The following is an 18,430-nucleotide window of genomic DNA, read 5'->3' as shown; positions in this document are numbered from 1 at the left end:
GAAATGGTTCTATGAATCCTGAAGTCCTCGGGTTATTGTGAAGATTAGAAGACCCACCAAATATAAAGCATGGGCATAAAGTTTCTAGTTCAGCCTTTGTTTTTTTTTTATTTTTTTATTAAAAATATTTATTTATTTATTCATGAGAGACACAGAGAGAGAGGCAGAGACACAGGCAGAGGGAGAAGCAGGCTCCCTCCGGGGAGCCTGATGTGGGACTCGATCCCAGGACCCCGGGGTCACGCCCTGGGCTGAGGGGAGCCACCCAAGCACTGAGCCCCTGGGTGCCCCCCGTTCAACCCTTGTGAATTTTGCTTAACCCCCCCACCCCCTGTCCATTTCCCTCTACCAGACCCTCGGTGCCTAGATGCCTGTGCATCAGAAGCTCAGCAACAGTCGGCCAATTGTTGATACTCCAGGGGCTCAGTGGTGCAGCTCTGATTCTTGGACTGGAAAATGCGAAGAGAATATTTTATTTGACCTCCGTGGTGTAATGTGTGGGAGGTTCCAGGTTGGTGGAGATAATACCTCTCGAGTGTCACAAGTCCTGGGATGCAGATGACGGCCCGTGTTCCTCATTAAACAATAATTCGTCTCCAGGGAAGTAGGACGAAAATCAGCACTTGACATTTAAAGGTAGATGAAGTCGGAAGGAGATGATGCCTTGGCCTTAGATAGTGTTTCTCGAGCCAGATTAGAAATTCACACGAGGGAGTAATTGTTTTCCGGGGTCAGACGCGGTGTGCTCTGCAGTGCGGGCCTGGAGGCATAGAGCCTGAGTTCCAAGGGGCTCTTGCTCGCTGATGGAGGCACCTGGGGGAGGCCGAGGGGGCTCAAATGTTAGGGAATCCTCACGTTCAATTAGCAAGATATTTCACAGTGTCTTCCTTAGGATGCTTCTACTTGTGTCCTGGAAACTGAGACAGTGAGGCTGTTTGATGATTAAAAGCTTAGAGACAAGTGACTTTGCGGCTCTAGATGTCAGTGCCCGGGGGGCGGAGGAGGGGGTTCCTTTGTTGTCTTGGCCTTCTTCTTGGGACTCCAAGGCGGTTCCTGCACCCCAAGGTGCACGAATGAACACGGTGTCTAAAGCGGGGACGGAGGGAAGGCAGGCAGAAAGCAGAGCTCTCTCCGTGAGCTTTTTCCTTTACTAGAAGACACATATATTTTTTAAAGACTTTAATTATCTATTTGTGGAGACAGGGAGAGAGAGAGACAGAGACATAGACAGTGGGAGGGAGGTAGAGGCAGAGGCAGGCTCCCATGGAGCAGGGAGCCTCGATCCCAGGACCCTGGGATCACCACCTGAGCCAAAGGCAGATGCTTCACCGGCTGAACCACTCAGGCTCCCCAGGAGATGAGTATTTTTCAGAAGTGCCTCCAAACATTTCACCTGATGATTCAGCCCACAGGAGTCTCAGGGTCGCCCCGTATGCAGCTGGAGTCCGCGAAAGTGAGCTCTTCCTCCTTTATAGGGGGAGTTAGATGAGGAGGATGTTGGCAGGGAGGAGTGTGGGGTAGCCCGGCAGCACTGCTGACCTGGACGTCTGTGTGATGGGGGCAGGGTGCTTCCTGACCCCAGGGACACGTGCGTGTGCCCAGCTCACCCAAAACGGTTACCGGACGGAGTGAGTCCTACAAGACATACGTGAAAAAGTAGCATCGTAACAACCTAAGGAGTCAGTTGTCTGTAGCAGGGAAGGCCTCGTGGAAGCCGTGGGGTGTGTCCTTGGCTCAAGTCAGGGCAACTCAGGCTAACAGAATAGCGTATACACACGCACAGGAATGGAAACTCAGGGGTTTTCTTTTTCTTTTTTTCCTTAAAAACGTGCTGTTGGCTTAGCTGTGGTAAAATACAGTGAGTGGGGGAGTGACCTACAAAGGAAGTTTATTGCAAATATGATATGCTTTGAGCGTCATGCTTGGGTGTTTGGACCTCATTCTGGAGCACTGGGTAGGATATTCAGGTTTTTGAGCTGGGATGGCCATGACTTCTTCTCCCAGTTGCTGTTTTTTGTTTGTTTGTTTGTTTGTTTGTTTGTTTTTTAAGCCAAGTGATAGACTTGCCATCATGGATTTAACATCATTTTTTTAATGGCTCCATTTCCTAGTTATTCCCAGTTGCCTGTATCTTTCCCAGAATCCTCTGCTGCTTGTCTCTTTTGGGGGGGGTAGCGGTGTAGACACGGGGTGTGCAAGCAGAAGGAGCAGGCTTCCCTCTTCATGACCTTCACGGTTTCAAGTCAAAAGCAGGAAAAGCAGCCCCAGGTTCTCCCACCTACCATTCAACACACAAGTCATGCCAACGCCGGTCCCACGTAGCATGGCCTAATGGTGCTTCTACTCGGTGCTTTCTCCACTTTGCTGCCTCACTGCTAAACACGACTGGCCAGCTTTGCCAGCTCATCTGATTTCTAGACTTTTCGTTCGTATTTCACAGGCTTTCTCTGTGCTAGGTCCTTCATTGACTCACTAGCTTTTTTTTTTTTTTTCCCCTAAAGATTGTATTCACTTATTCATGAGAGACACAGAGAGGCGGAGACACAGGCAGAGGGAGAAGCAGGCTCCCTGGAGGGAGGCTGATGGGGACTCGATCCTGGGACCCCAGGGTCACGCCCTGAGCTGAGAAGGCAGACGCTCAACCGCTGAGCCCCCCAGATGCCCCGATTCACTCACATTCCAACATGATGCTAACCTTCTTAGCTTAACCTGGAAGATTCTTCATGCGATTGTCCATGTTCCTCTCACCTCGTGCCCCTGCCCCGCCTGCCCTCCCATCGCGTCAGGTACGCACAGTGCTCTGAACCCATTCTCTCCGGTTTTGGTGTTTCCCTCTGACTACAGTGTCTTTCTATGATTTTCATTCCCGTCTCCCCCAAACTGCTTTACAGAAGTAATTAATCTCTTAAAGCCCTTAGTAAGCACTGCTTCTCTCTCTCTTTCTTTTTCTTAGACTTCTGGTTTTGGCATAGTTTTAGATGTATAGAAACTTGGCACAGATAGTACAGAGGCTTTCTATAGACCCTGTAGCGAGCCTCTCCCACTCTTGACATCTTCTATCACCACGGCACATCTGTCAAAGCTAAGGAATTGACATTTTTACATAATTATTAACCACGCTACAGACTTTATGTAGATGTCACACCGTTTCCACAAGTGTCCTTTTTCTTCCCCCAGACCCAATCCACATTGCTTTTAGCCATCATGTCTCCTGGGGTTTTTCTTTCCTCTGTTATGTGGCTGTTTTATTTAATTTTCTCCTCTTTTTTCCTCTTTTCTTCTTCCTCCCTCCCCTCCCTCTCCCCTTCCATCCCCTCTCCATTCTTTTCCTTCTTAAGAGCTGTGAATAGTACTGGTCTAGTATTTTGTAGACTGCCCTTCACTTTGGGTGTGTGTACTGTTTTCTCATGACTGGATCTGGGTCTCGTGGGTTTGGAGGAGCTCCACGGAGGTGAACTGTCCGAGCCACCGTGTGGCATCAGAGAGTACATGGGGGTAGCAGCCTGATTTAACCCTGATCCCTTGGTTAAGCTGGTATCTTCCTGTTTTCCCCATCGCAGACTATTTCCCTCTTCTTTGCTCTGTTACCAGACGTGAGTCACTGAGTCCTTGTCTGCACTTGAAGGAGAGGGGCATTTAGCTGCACCTCCTGGAGGGGAGAATAATCCTCTCCTTTTTTAGAGACTTTGTAGCTCTTTGGAGTCAAGGAGTCTCCTTCAGTGGGTGGTCACTTGTCTGTCCCCAGGCCCCCCACCCTCCCAGCCGTGGATGCTGGAAGGCAGGGGCCACATCTGGTTTGTCTGTCTCCTTGCAATGTGGTCGGTGATGGAGTCTGGAGTCGCAGCAATAAGTCTGACCCACACTTAACCTCTCCCCAAAAGAGTTGTTTCCGCCTCCTGTGACCTTGGAGACCTCTGTGTGGAAGGGGCTGGTGAGGGAAGGAGGGAGTCTTATGGGACCCTCCACCTCCCGTCTGCTGCATCTGTGCTCCAGCTTGCCATTTGGATTTGAGGACAGAAGATAAAATCCTTTTTGACCCAAGTGCCTGATGATCAATGGGCTTCCCGGCATGCTTCGCTGCCCGCGCCTAGCTCTCTCTATGGCACCAGTTGCCACTCGATAAATCCATAAAGAGACAACTCAATTGTTTTGACTTTCGTCCACCTTTTCCAGCGATTCTTCTTTTCCAAGTTAATGGGGCAGAGGGAGGGGAGGCACATGATTAGAAGCTCCACATACTTTCTTTTTAGGCAGAGACAAATGCCTCTATGTGCTGACAGGATCATAAAACACGAATTAAGAGATCAGTTATTAATGAAATACTACTACCTAATGTCATAGCATGAAGCCCTTGGCTTTACGCAACGTGTTTGGCACTTGTGAAGTAGAAGGCTGAGGTGTCTTCCCTTGCCTCTCGTTTTCCCCACAGCGAAGTAAGGCCGGGACAGCGTAAACCAGAGTTTTCCAAGCTCTGGTCCAGACAGTGTGTGGATAAACACGCACATACATGGCCCCATCAGGGGTTCATACTACAAAGGAGCATATCAAGTGAAGAGACTGAGCAGCTTTATGGGACATGGACCCATTTTCTTTTGCTTACTTTGAACATTTCCTGAATTTATTTGACTCTAGAACATCCTGTTTGCTGTGAATGTCGTACGGGTATGGGGCTCCATGGCACGCAGTTTGAGAAACATGCATTTAGCTGCTAACTGCCTGCGCTTCCTGGATCACGTGTCTGCAAACTAAGCGTGCTGGATAGAAGTAAGGGTCTGTAGGCTTAAAAGGGAAACAAAGCCAATCGCCGGTATTTTGCTTTTGTTCTCAGCTGCCCTGCTGCTTGCAGTTAGACTGGTAGGTTTTAGATGGAAATACCTGGAAAATCGCCCTGAACTTCTGCTTCATTGCACGTTTGGCTAAGTTGCTCAATTCGCCCTCTGTGCCCTGGGCGCAGGGTTGACCTGAAGTCTCCGTCCTAGGCTGAGCAGGCCTCCTCAATTACCTTCCTACTTACTTGTAAACAGATTACACTCCCCTCTGATTTTAAGCTTGGTGCAATGTTGGTTGAAAACATTAAAAATAATGAGAATGTAAGTTAAGTATAATCTTCTGATCTGGTAATAGACTCTCTGATTAGCATTTTTTCGTTTCCTCTAGATTCCAGCTAAACAGCATGCACGGGGCTTTTGAATCTAAATTAATAGGCCATTTTAGTCTTTTTCATAAAGCTGAGCGTGTACATAGGTCCCTGAGCTTTCCCGGCCCTTCAGCACGTAGGTCCTCGTCACCCAGGACTGAGGGCAGAGCCTGGGTTTGAAAGCAAAGCCCAGAGGCATGAGGTTGGATGCCCCTGTTTGTTCTCTTTTAGCAATTTTCCCCTTCTCTGTTCTCAAGAGCCTGCTTCTGCCTTTGTGTGGTTCTAGCCATCACCTTCTCCTTCCTGATTTATCACCTATTTCTTATTCCAGAAACACATATGTATTTACATATAAGGGACAGAGAGTTGAGTATAATGGGAAAAGCAGAAGGCCTTACCCACTGGCTATGTGATTCTGGGTAGATTGTTGACTTCCCTGAACCATGGTTTTCTCTTTTATGCACTGGGACTCATGGTAGGACCTACTCAGGGGGTTGTGGGGGAGGGTCTGAGGAGTGCCCAACGTGCAGTGTGTTTAGTGAAGAGCTGACTTTTTTTTTTAGAAAAAAAAATTTTTAAATATTTTTTTATTTATTCATGAGAGACACAGAGAGAGAGAGAGAGAGAGAGAGAGGCAGAGACACAGGCAGAGGGAGAAGCAGGCTCCATGCACCGGGAGCCCAACGTGGGACTCAATCCCAGGTCTCCAGGATCAGGCCCTGGGCTGAAGGTGGTGCTAAACCGCTGAGCCACCCGGGCTGCCCAAGAGCTGATTTTTGAACAAGAAGATAGTCTCCCAGGGTGAAGGCGAGAGCAAATGAGGTACTGAACTAGGTTGTGCCTTCACCATTGCCGAGAGCCCTCTACGTGTGAGCTATCTGTACGATGTATTTGTAGAGTACGTTTAACGTGTCTCACTCAAAAATCCTCCTGTCCCACAGAGCCCGTTACCCATTATGGGGAGTGCTTCCCAACTCTCTACCCCTTAGTGATTTTGGAGAAATGTTGCACGTGCCTGTTCTCCTTGGCCTCACTTCCATCATGTTTCCCATAGTTTCTGCTCCGAAGCCTTCTCCTTGGATGTTCATGGGTGCTAGATATACCAGGCCACCTAGCGCGGGTGACACACATCACGGATGCGGCAGGAAACCCTTCAGCTTGTAGGCTGGTGGTAGACTAGTAAGCTCTGACCCATGTAAGGATAATTCATTGTATCTCTCACTCTCATTGGTCCCCTTACATAACCCAGAGTTAAAGGGAATGTGCATGCCTTGAGCACAGATTATTTGTCAGCATTCGATTCGGTTCTTCACGTGTGTTCCCGTGCAATCCTCATGGCAACCTTCTTTTATAGACAAAAGTTAAGCTTAATGAAATGACATGATTCAGTCAAGGTTAGCAGTGGTAGGATTTGAACTCAGGTCTGTGTGATGTTGGCACCTGTGTACTGTGGACATCACCTTGAGGGAAGAGAGAAGGCTCAGGGCAGATTCCTTCATGCCACCGGCAGGTGAAGGGGGTGGAGGAGAAACCCTGAGGCACCTGCATCACTCTTCCACATACGGGGGCGGAGTGGATTTTCTTCCATTTTTAATGGCTTGTTTCTGCTTAATGATCTATCTGTAGACCTAACTTCTGTTTCTGGCTTGGTCTCAGCTTCTGTGTCTGTGAAGTGAAAGCATCAGACAGCCCTTCAGGCACCGAGAGAATAGGAATGGAGACAATGAGTGTGGGTGGGTGGGTTTGGAGTTTGGTGGATTGTTTGGACAAATGCTGTCTGAATAGGTGGCTGGGTTCAGGGCTTAGAAGGACGTGCAGATTTGAGTTCTACTTGAGAAACTAAAAAATACGGCATTGGTCTGTTTCCTAGTTTTCTGTGCCTTTTCTTTTCTTTCTTTCTTTTTTTTTTTTAAAGATGTTATTTATTTATTCATGAGAGACACAGAGAGAGGCAGAGACACAGGCAGAGGGAGAAGCAGGCTCCACTCGGGGAGCCCGATGTGGGGCTCAATCCTGGGACCCCGGGGTCATGCCCTTGGCAGAAGGGAGGTGCTTAACCGCTGAGCCACCCAGGCATCCCTCTGTGCTTTTTCTTACTTGATATGGGCAAATCCTTTGAAAAGTAACCCACACTCTGGTGGGATAGTGTGCTGTGCCCGATGGAGAATCAGCACGCACGGGTTTAGTCTGGACTGGAAAAAAAAAAAATCTACGTGGACCACATAGTTTTGGACAAATTTCCTAGCACCCCTGAACCTCCTCCAGGGAGTGGACAAGATAAAATCTAGAAAAGGCCGGTGTACTCCTCCCCTGCCCTCCTTCCTTTTCCCCACCCCCTGGTTTACATAGCTGCAAGATGAGGATTCAAATCTAGGCCGTGATGGGAGCGGGAATAAGGAAGAGGGGGTATAACTAACTCATAGGAATAGGAAAGTCTAAGACTGGAGAGAGACACTGCCGCAGACCTGAGGGGGCTGTTGGCAGAGCGAGGGAGAAGAAGGGGGTGGGTAGGGAGAGAAAGAAGTCACGGGATCTAGCAGAGTAGACTAAGAAAGCAGACGTGTTTCTTGGAGGTCTTTCTCTTTGGGCGTGGCTCATCTTTCACCTTCACTTTCAGCGTCCCCTCCTCCGAGAAGCCTTCCCTGACCGTCCTGTCCAGCTAGGCTCTATCAGGGCATCCTGTCTCTTTCCCACCGTTGACCCCGACTGTAACCTCTTCCATGTCTCTGTCTTTTGCTTTGTTTGGGATTTTGGGTAAGGACCAGAGCACCTGGGTTTGAAAACCCAGCTCTGCCCCCTACCAGCTGTGTGACCTCAGGCAAGTTCATGGGCTCGCTGAGTCACACAGCCTCCTCATCTATCATCTGCGGGGTTCGTGAGGATGGAATGATTGACTACCTTTTAAGCACTTGGAATTGCGCAAGGTACGTCGAGAGCTCTCAAACAGCAGCCGGGGCGATGATTCATACTTGTTTATGTCCTTTTGCTTCTCTGGGTTGTAAATCCGCGAGGGCAAGGCTTGTATCCTTTCCTTCTCTGCGGATCGCCCGGGACCCGGTGTACGTTTGACGCGTATCCGGAACTCGGCGTATGTGGGGTGCATGAGTGGAAGGATGAAAGTTAGAAAGAGAAATAATTAAACACGGTAAGGACAGCCACACACAGAGCAGGCCCGGCGGGCTGCAGGGGCGGGGGCCTCAGGCTGGGCTCAAGGCAGGCCCTCCCTGGGCTCCTATGCGCTGAGCGGGACAGCTCCTAGGAGGACCCCTGGGTGGCCTCTGGTGCAGCCTCCCACACCCACCCCGGGCCTCCCGGGGTCCCGGGTCTCTCACCGAGGCCCACCTGCCCGTGCCCCGGGGGAAGGGTGGCCCCGCTCCCTCTCGCTCAGGCTGCAAGTGTCCGCGTTCTCTGCATCCTGGGGGAGAGAAAACCAAAACACAACAGACCTGATTTGGGTTTGGATGAACAGTACGTTGGTGCCCCGAGGGAAGTGAGCCCCGAGGGAAGTGAGGCTGCTTCACGGGAAGCAGGTGCTCTCCCTCGCCTGCACCGCGTGCTCCCCCTTCTCCTTGCTCCTAGGTCCCGGCCTGAAGCCTGCCTCCGTTCTTCCCTCGTTCCTTAGCTTTAGGCTCCGGGATGAAGAAACGAAAACAAAATAAATCATCAAGGAGTCGGGGGCCGGAGAGGAAGCGCGGCCTCGCGTCGGGGCGATGTGCCATGTGTGTGACCGTGTCGCTCTGTGGGGTGCCTGGCCTTGGCTTGTGTGTGTACGTGTGCAAATTACCACCGCCGCCGCCCCGCACCCTGTGCCGTCTTCCAGGATCCGGGTGTTTTCCCCGAATGTCCGTGGTGCGGACGGTTAGCAGAGCCCCTTTGCGCTTGGGGTTCCAGAGTCCTGGGGTGGACAAAGCCGGGTGGGCCCGGGGCTCCGGGATTCTGGGCTGTGGAGGCCCAGGGCATCTCCCCACTGCCAGCCCACCCCCCAACTGCTTGCAGGGTTCATTTCCAGATGGAGGGGGCTTTGCAGTCTTAGCTGTGCCCTGGTGTGGGGCTTAATTGTCTCCTGTTCATGTTGCTTTCGGGGGTGGGTGTCTCTTCCACCTGTTGGCGTGGACACTTGTGCGGTTTTGCTGGCTTATTTTTCTTCAGTCATGCTCCTCTTTCTCTCCCCTTCCTCCCTTCTTCTTTCCCACCCTCTTTCTCCATGTCTCTCTATTAAACCTAGTGCTGGGGTCACCTTGGAGTTGCCTTTCCTGTTTCAGGAGTTTTGGGCTCCACATGGAAGAGGAAGGCGCCCCGGGTGTTGGTATGTGAGTAGTTCTGGTCCCTCCTCCCTCCTCCTTCCCCGGACCCTCTGCCTCCTTTCTCTTCCCTCCAGCCCTCTCTGCCTTCCTTGATCTCTTCTTCCTTAATTCATCTCTTTTTCCTTTTTTATTTATTCTTGGCATCCTCCTGTTCTCATTCCTGGAAACAGGGATTAGGCCAGGCGCAGGAGGGGTGCAAACCACAGGGAACGCTGGCTCAGTCTTTTTTAATTTATTATTTTTTAAGGATTTTATTTATTTGAGAGAGGGCATGCTTGAGAGAGAGAGAGAGAGAGAGAGAGAGAGAGCATGAGCAGGGGGAGGGAAGGAGAAGCAGGCTCCCCATTGAGCAGAGAGCCGGGCATGGGGCTTGATCCTAGGACCCTGAGATCACGACCCGAGCAGAAGACAGATGCTTCACTGGCTGAGCTACCCAGGGGCCCTGGCTCAGTCTTTAAGAAAGGCGTATTCTATGAGGAAAGATGAAGCTGGTGCAGAACAAATTGATGCCGGGTGGAATGGCCTAAGGAGGAAGGCAGCAGGCAGGAGAGGTTGTAGGTCGTTGGAGCTGGGACCCCGGAAGCAGGCAGGTGCGTGCAGTCGGAACGGCCTTCCCACCCCTGGCTAGCTGAGCGACCTTGAGCAAGCGACCCCAAATCTCAGTCTTCTTGTCTGTCAATTGGGCTGAACAATAAAGGGACGTGCCTCTTGGGGTGCTCGTGAGGATGCTGCGGTGCTCGGCATGCAGAGCATCAGCACAGTGCCCGAGCGACAGTGAGGGTGGCGCAAGCATCTCGTCGCCAGTTGTCGATGGCATCGTGACAGTTCAGTTAATGTTTTCTGTGAGTCTCTCCCGGGGAAAGGCAAGTTCAGGCACTGGGGTGATCTGAGAAAGCTTCCTGGATGAGTTATTTTCAAACCGATTCTTAAGGGTGAGTAGGTTGTGTACAAGGGAATTTGGGGTGAGAGCCGAGTGTCGTTCTAACAAATGGAACAGATGAACAAAGTCACAAAGGGGCCCCGGAGATTTCTCTTTATGTTTGTAGAGTTTAAAAACCTTCCATGGGTGAATTATCAGGTGTACTTGTCTGTATCCTTCAAGTTTGCACTGTGACTGCGAAAAAGGAAACGTGTGGTGGGCTGAATTAGGCGGCCCCCATAGCAAGGTATCCACATCCTAATCCCTGGGCCCTGTGAACGCTGTGCCTTATATTTGCCTTCCATGGAAGAAAGATCTGGGTAGATGCAATTAAGTTAATGATCTTGAGACAGGGAGATTATCCTCAGGGGCTTAAAAGTACTCGCACGCATCCAGATAAGAGGGAAGCAGAAGGAGATTTGGCTTTAGACAGAAGGGGAGAAGCCACCGTGATCACAGAGGTGGGGACTGGATGTGATGCGGCCACAGGCCAACCTGGAAGAGGCGTCCTGCTACTGCCCTAGAACCTCCAGAGGAAAGTGTGGCTCAGCTGACACCTTGGCGTTGGCTTTCGTGAAACTGATGTTGGACTTTGGCCTCCAGAAGTGTGAGAGGACACGTTTCTGTTGGTTTAAGACTCTGACTTTGTGGTAACTTGCTCCAACAGCCGTGGGAAACAAACACCAACCGTCATGGTACTTGCAGGACTTTCAGACCATCGCAGGGAGACCCTATGCGATACACTCTCCCTGTGCGGGAATGGAGCGCCAGTGCACGTGGGTCCTATTGGCTGCTTTTTGTTTATTTCTTTTTTTTTTAAATTTATTTATTTATTTAAGGGGGAGAGAGAGAGCAAGTGAGCATGCCAAGTGTGAAGGGGGCACAGGGACAGGGAGAGAGAGAATCTGAAGCAGACTCTGCTGAGCGGGGAGCCCCTCGCAGGGCTCCGTCTCATGACCCTGAGATCATGACCTGAGCCCGAATCCAGAGTCAGATGCTTAACCCCCTGAGCCACCCAGGCGCCCCTACTACCTTTTGTTTCTTCTACTATTACGTCTGCTGTGGGCTCATCTCTGCCTTGGTTTTCCTGTGATGAGAGGGAAAGAGCCAGCATGGTGAGTAGCCAGCTTTGGAAGGAAGGAGCTAAGGTCAGGAAAGAGCCATCCAACCTATCAGACTTCTGAAATTCCCAGGCCACGTCTCTCTGCTTCTTGCAGAAGGTCATCAGAGGAGACCTCAGTGTCCCCGAGGCAGTGGCTTTCTCACTCTACTCCACGATGCTCTGGGGCTTCGCAGGCCAGACCCTGCTAGGGACGGTCAGGGGCACGAGTACAAAGGGGGCTCTGACGCTCACGTCCGTTCCCTACTCGCTCTCGTTTGTTAGGCATATTTCTATTTCTGTATAAAGCTGTGGGTGAAGACAGGATTGTGTTCTGAAAACACAGTTTGAAAACCGCTCGATTGCCAAATCAAGCCCACCCCTTCCCACTCACCATGGAAGCAGTTGACCCAGCCAGGGGAGACAAAGCTAATGTTCCTAGTAAATGGGTGCCAGTACTCGGAGTTAAATCTGAGGTCTCGGGGCTTCCATTCCAGCACCGGCAACCCCACTCTAAGCCCACAAACTCGCGTACAGAGGAGGGTCTTGCAGAGGGAGCACCAAAGCCCCCTGCCAACCAGCCTTCCCCAAGTTCCCTATGCCTCTCGCTAGACTTTGCATCGTCCCTGCCACATTACACTGAATTATCCCAACAAACACCTATCATTTTTTCTGTTTCCTCTTCACCTGATGGAACTGTTTCAGCAGGGCTAAGTGACCTGCCAACAGTCAAGCAGCTAGAAATGTCAGAATGGGGGATTCAGTCTCCTGACCATCTGGCTCTTCGGCTTCTGTGCTCTTCCGTCTCTGACCCAGCTCGTTGCATTCACAGAATGGAAATGCCTGTGCGGGTGTGGACCATCCGGGGACCTGTGCTGGGTGAACAACAACAGTTCATGAGTAGCTGGTATTGCCTGGTAATGTATGACGTGGAAAGGAGTTGCAAAACTCTCTCTTCACCTGTGGGGAGAGGTAATATTTGACTGGGTCCCCACCAAGCCACCCATAAGGAACTAGCCGTGGGGATCACTGTAGACTTGGGTCCACGCTTCAACCTGAGTCAAACAGCTCATATATTCTTGTTTCCCTAAATGAAGGATGCACTCAGGCAATTGAAAAGAACTTCTGGGACAATCTTGTTCCATTACGTCTAATGGAATTGAGTGTGCGTGGCACACAGTGTGTGCTGATATTTTGTAGAAACAGGCGGGATTTTCCCATTACTCTGAGGATGGATGAGACGTGAAATGAACTCCTTGGGGACCTCTCACTTTGTCACAATAGAGCCAGTGAGTCACGTTGGAAGATTTCAGGGAACAAAATGCGTTTTGGGTTCCCGCTTTGTGCCTTCCTGTACACCGCATTTCTCCCTCGGCTAATAAATTGGATGGCAAGAGGCTCATGTAAAAAGGCCCACTTGAAAGGATTCGCTTTGTCATTGAAGGAAATGTCACTGCTGTTTGGAATACAAAGCCCCCCCCTCCTCTGAATGTGGCATTGTCTTTCTCCTGATTGTTTGCTACTTTGCATTTTTCCCCCCTTTCCATTTCTCTTTCTGTTTCCTTAACCTTCTGCTCACAAAGAACAGGGAAGTTTCCACCTTTAGCTTGGAGGCTGTGTCTGCCTCTGTCTCTCGCCATCTGCCTGTGTGCCTCTGTCTCTTGTGTGTAAAAATGTTTTTGGCAGATCCTTCCTATCTCAGTGAATAAAGTGCCCATGACAGAGCGAAACGCAGCGACCAGGAAAGAAACTATTTGATTCATGAACATCTACTCTCTCTGGGGTCCATTTCTACCTGAAGTATTTCCTTCTTCCTTTCTGTCCTCCTTTTTATTAAGTTGTTTTCTCCTCAGAGCATGACAGGAGATTTCCTTACTCGGGGACTTTAAGAGGCACAAAATGTCCCATCTCTCAAAATGTGAGAAGTGCAGTAGTTCCAAGACGTCGTCTGGTCCCTCAATACCTCTCCACTCCGACCTTAACCAAGGATAACCTTGGGTCTCTAGAGAACCCAGCATCATAATGTCTGGCCTCCTTCTGAAATCTCTTGAGCTGCCGTAGATACGAGGCTGTGCAAAGGCTGTGCCGAAGGAGTGGTGCAGCCTGGCCATGTTGTTGCTGGGGACGCCGAGGTCCAGAGGGATGAAGGGACTTGCCCAAGGTCAAAAGTAATAGTTTGCAGAGCTTCGACTGGTGTCCTGGCCTCCTTTGCTTTCACTTCCCAGCTCATCACATGGACATAAAAGGGATGGGATGTCTTGTAAAAACAGCCACATCATATGTTTTATGGCACTCTACAGTTTATATTAAGAACTGCCCTGCCCATGACCTCATTTAACCACGGTGACAATGATTCCGGGAGACAAGCTAAAGCCACTATTAGCATCTTGTTCCCAGGCAGGAAGTGGCGGGAGCTGTCCAAGGTACCAACTTGATGCAACAGGGAAGGGGGGTCCGAAGCAGACCCAGCTCTGTGGATGCTGCTTTCTGGCCTCACCCCCCTTCATGGGCCTAGCATGGTAGAGATTGGTGACCGTGGGGCAGTGGAATATTCTTTAGAGGGGGAGGCAGGATTCAGCAGGGTACGCAAGGAATTTTTCTTTTACATCAGCTATCCCTGCAAACTGAGTATCTCTCCCGAACTGGGCCACACTTCCCCTTCTGCCCATGTCCCTGTCTCCTGGCATGGAAGGGTATGGGTGGGGGATGGGGGTATGACATCTCAGGAGAACGGTCCTTTGTGTCTCCTTTCCAGGGAACAAAGGTTTCTCCCTGGGCCTTGCCTTTTCCTCAAGAAGCTTCAGTTCCCATCTCAGTAAACCTCAACGGTGTCAGGTGGGGTCCTCTTTCTCTCCCTTTAAAAAAAAAATTAGTGAAAGAGAGTATTTCCAGATTTAACAGATCAGTGCATTAAAATCCATAAATATTTGATCAGCATGTGGTCCTTGGAGAGGCTCTTGGCAGAAAGCTGAGTGGGTATGTGTGCCTCTCTCCCCCTTTCTCCTTCTTCCTTCACCCCAAACATTTGGGTAATCTATTTACTAATGAACTCAATATTAATGTATCCATTTTTCTCCGTTAGTGTCAGATTTCATTAGGAAACATGGGAGGCCTGACATTAATTGTATGAAAAATGGGTCTCAAGAAAGCTGTTGGGTTCTTGCTTCTTAACAGAGAAAAAGTTCCTCCAAGAAAAAAAAAAAAAAAGCGCAGTGTTTCTCTGCTGGTCTGCTGACACTGGAGATGTTGGCAGCAACAGATCGTGTGAGTGCGTGTGTGCATGCGTGCAAGTATGCACACTCTTAGGGGGCCGTTGGGCGTGGGAGATTTCCCTTGTTTCCTTCTGTGTCCACAATAAATAGATCCTGTGTACTCTTCACAGTCTCAGCTCTGGTGTGGCGTGCTGGAGAGAGCACTACAGCATGGGGTTGGACACATTTCAGGTCCTCTCCTGCCCTGCCCCTTAAGATTTCTGTGACCTGGAACAAATTCAGGTCCCTCTCTGAACCTCAGTTTCCTTATTGGCAAAGTGTGAAATACTAATACTGATTGTTGAGAGAAAACTGGGAGGTTTTTTTTAAAAGATTTTATTTATTTGTTCATGAGAAACAGAGAGAGAGAGAGAGAGGAAGAGACACAGGCAGAGGGAGAAGCAGGCTCCATGCAGGGAACCCGACATAGGACTCAATCCCGGGTCTCCACGATCACGCCCTGGGCTGAAGGCAGCGCCAAACCGCTGAGCCATCCAGGCTGCCCAAAACTGGGAGTTTTGATAGGATGGTAGCCAGGAATTCAGTGATGCCTAACTCCTGTGTCCTTCTTCTGAGAGTCCTAAGATTCCTCTGAGGGATACTTTGCAGAGCATGAAGGAAGGCTGGGTGGAGCAGTAGCTAAAGCAGCAGCCCAGTGGGGTGGGGTCCGTGAGTCCTCCACCAACTCCCAGCCAGTCTAGATCACGGGTGCTCCCCGGAGACCTCTGGAGAGCTGCATGAACTCACATAGCTGATGAGAGACAGCAGTCACATCTGGATGGTTGAATTTACCTGCCCATCTGTGAGGTCAGGCGAGATAGGAAAACGAGTTTCCCGTGGATGGGTGTGCTGTTCAATTTCAGTGACCTAGCATGAACGTGAAGGTGACCCGGTCAATTGTATTGGCTTCACCAAGCCATATAAGAGCTGGAGCTTGGTAGATGTGTGGTAGTGATTGTGGGAAGATCAGAAACTCCTGCCCCTGTATATATCTCATATGATTCATTCGTGTCATGTCCACTCTGGTCCCCACCACCACCTTTCTCTGTACTTGCATGGAGAGACACGTCTTACACTGATGCGTTTATCACTTTCTTCTATATCTCAGAGAATGCTGTGGATATTGCCTGTTTTTCTATTTAGTTGCTAAGCCCTCAGGGCAAGGGCCCTGTCTCGTGTGTGTCCAGCACAAGATAGGCCATCAGAAAAAGTTTTGGGGAAGATCTGCACATGAGTGGATGGATGCATGAATGTGTGGATGAACACATAAATGGAGAAGAGCCATGAGGCTGAATGTTTGCATGCTTAAAGAAGGGAGTTAAGTATAGATCTAAGAATGGATAGAGGCTAAGTGGGACATTTTATTTGGGGAATGAAAAGATTGAGAAGGCATATTCATTAAGGTCATGTTGAGCATGGGGCTGGCTCAGGATATTAGATGTCCTAAAAAATATTTTGAATAGAAAAATAATAATGTTTTTAAAAATAGTCCTATATTGCATAGAGGACTAGTCTGACTTCCCCGTTGGCAAAATTGGAATCTTTTCTAATCTCTCTATTTTCTTTAGCTAGTCTGTGATGATGAGAGGGTTGACTAGGGAGTATTGGGGAATTATAGACAGATAAGTGATCGATCGATCCGTTGATCTCCACCAGTTCCCTATTTGTTTCATTTTTCATTGAGTAAGAACAGAATTAGGTTCCCATAAATCCACAGAATATGGATTTTTGTTAACACTGTGGCTGTTGGAAGATGAACCAGCTTATAATACCCATTAGATTGGCTGCCCAAGGTCAGTAGCACTCATTGCGCTCACTACCCCCTGCCCCCCATGGATATGAGGTTAGTGTGTGTGCTTCTGCTTCTCCCCTCGACTGTGAGCTAACTCAGGGAGCCCTATACTGTTTTCATTTAAAACAGAGTTTCTGCTTGTATATGTAGAGGAATTCCCTACCTTTTCTCCCCTGTAATGCCTCATTTTCTGACATCTGCATCACTAAGAGGGGATGTCAGCAGTGAAAATCATACACATTGCACTCAAATGTGCAAGCTACATTTATTTTTTTTACAATTCAATTATTTTTAAGTATATATATGTATATATTTTAAATTGGTTTTTGATTTGCCAACATATAGTATAAACACCCAGCCCTCATCCCATCAAGTGCATTTAAAAGCTGTGTTGTCTCCAGGAAGTCATTATCTTTCTCTAGTCCTCAGTATCCTGAACTGAACAATGGGTCTACTACGTTTATTTCATGGGTTGTTAAGAGGGTAGGATGAGATTATGTTTTGCAAACCACCCAGTTTAGTGCCAGGCACCATCATGCTCATGATTTTGTGCAATGTGTGGTACATAATAAAGAAATGAAAATGACCTTTCTTTTCATTGCTTGCAATTCTAACTTATTGAAGATTTTTAGTTTGGGCCTAATGTAAAGGAATTTTGAATCCTGGAACCCAGACGTCCTAGGTTTTTGCCCTGCAACTGAACAATTTTAATTCCTTGAATCAGCCAGTTAACTTATGGCTGCCTTCCCCCCCATTGGCCTCTGGAGACCCATCTATAAAATGAGAAGTCCCTACTTCACGAGAATTTGTTGCATTGAGCTGAAGTACGGTAGGGAGATGTGCAATTCCTCGGGTTCCTCACATTAAATGTGATTTGCAATACATATTTTTAAACCCGTCTTCATTAATTCAGTGTTAACATTATTTATTCTCATTTGTGTATTTATTTATTTATATTGCTTCTCTTTCCAAAAATAATGTTAGATGGCTTATTTATTCATCCAAACTGTGACAGCAAACAGATACACAGCTAAAGGGAAAAATGGAAGGTCCATACTTTAGAGTCTGTGCCCGATGGTGTCTTGCATTTCTTTTAAAATCCACCCTTTATGGCAGAAATCTTCACAAAGGTGAAAGCTTCCAGTTGTGGGGGAGTGACGGGATGTGGCCTCCCTGGAGGCACAGAGGATGCATAATTCTGGAGCTTCTGTGAGTAGAGAACAAAGGGGTGGGGGGCCATCAGGGAGGTGGGAGGTGGGAGGAGTGGGGATGGTCCTTGAGTGCCTTAAGCCATTGGCCGGAGGGTAAAGAGTCCCACAAGGGAGGTGAGGTTAGCAACACTGCGATGGGGCTTTGCAAAGCACCCATCAGAGACCGGGTGCAGAATAACTAGGAGATGCTATTATTAAGTGTGATGTGGTGGCCGAGATGGGCTCCCCCCCCCCCATAGATAGAATTAGGTCCAGATTAAGGCAAGCTTCCTCTTGGTCCCCACAGGAAGCAGTGCAGCAAATGTTGATCCCCCACTGCTCCGGGGCTCCAAAGCCCTGACTTCCCCTTTCACCTCTTGAAGAACTTTCTTTAATTCTTCAGAGATCACCCCTGCTGACTGTCAAGGAAACAAAGAACAAATTAATCCCTGCATGGGGGGGGGGGTGGCAGTGTGTGGAGGTTAATTTGTATGAAAAGATGAGTGACATCTCACGAATGGATTAGTCCTCCGTGCCGTCTCGTGGGAGCTGTGCGCACATGTGAACGCGTGCGTGTGTGCATCGCGCACACTCACATGCCACGGCCGCAGCTCCTTCAAACGTCTACTGTATCCCAACATCTCCTGTCTGAGCCCTTGTTTCATAGACAGGCTGCGAAAAGAGCAGAACGGGAAGATTTCTGTGTGTCTGGTGGTCTTTTTTTTTTTTTTTTTTTTT

At 49.1% G+C, this 18,430-nt stretch overlaps 1 protein-coding gene across 4 annotated transcripts in view; it reads left to right on the top strand.

The window, feature by feature from the left end:
• ASTN2 (astrotactin 2) overlaps positions 1–18,430 on the top strand; it is an 851,085-nt gene that overhangs the window by 60,363 nt on the left and 772,292 nt on the right. The gene's annotated exons all lie outside the window — the stretch shown is intronic.

This window comes from Canis lupus, chromosome 10 (genome assembly GCF_048164855.1).
Source record: "Canis lupus baileyi chromosome 10, mCanLup2.hap1, whole genome shotgun sequence".
Taxonomy (NCBI): Eukaryota; Metazoa; Chordata; class Mammalia; order Carnivora; family Canidae; genus Canis; species Canis lupus.
Note: the sequence above shows the minus strand (reverse complement) of the source record. Positions and strands in the feature narration are given on the sequence as shown.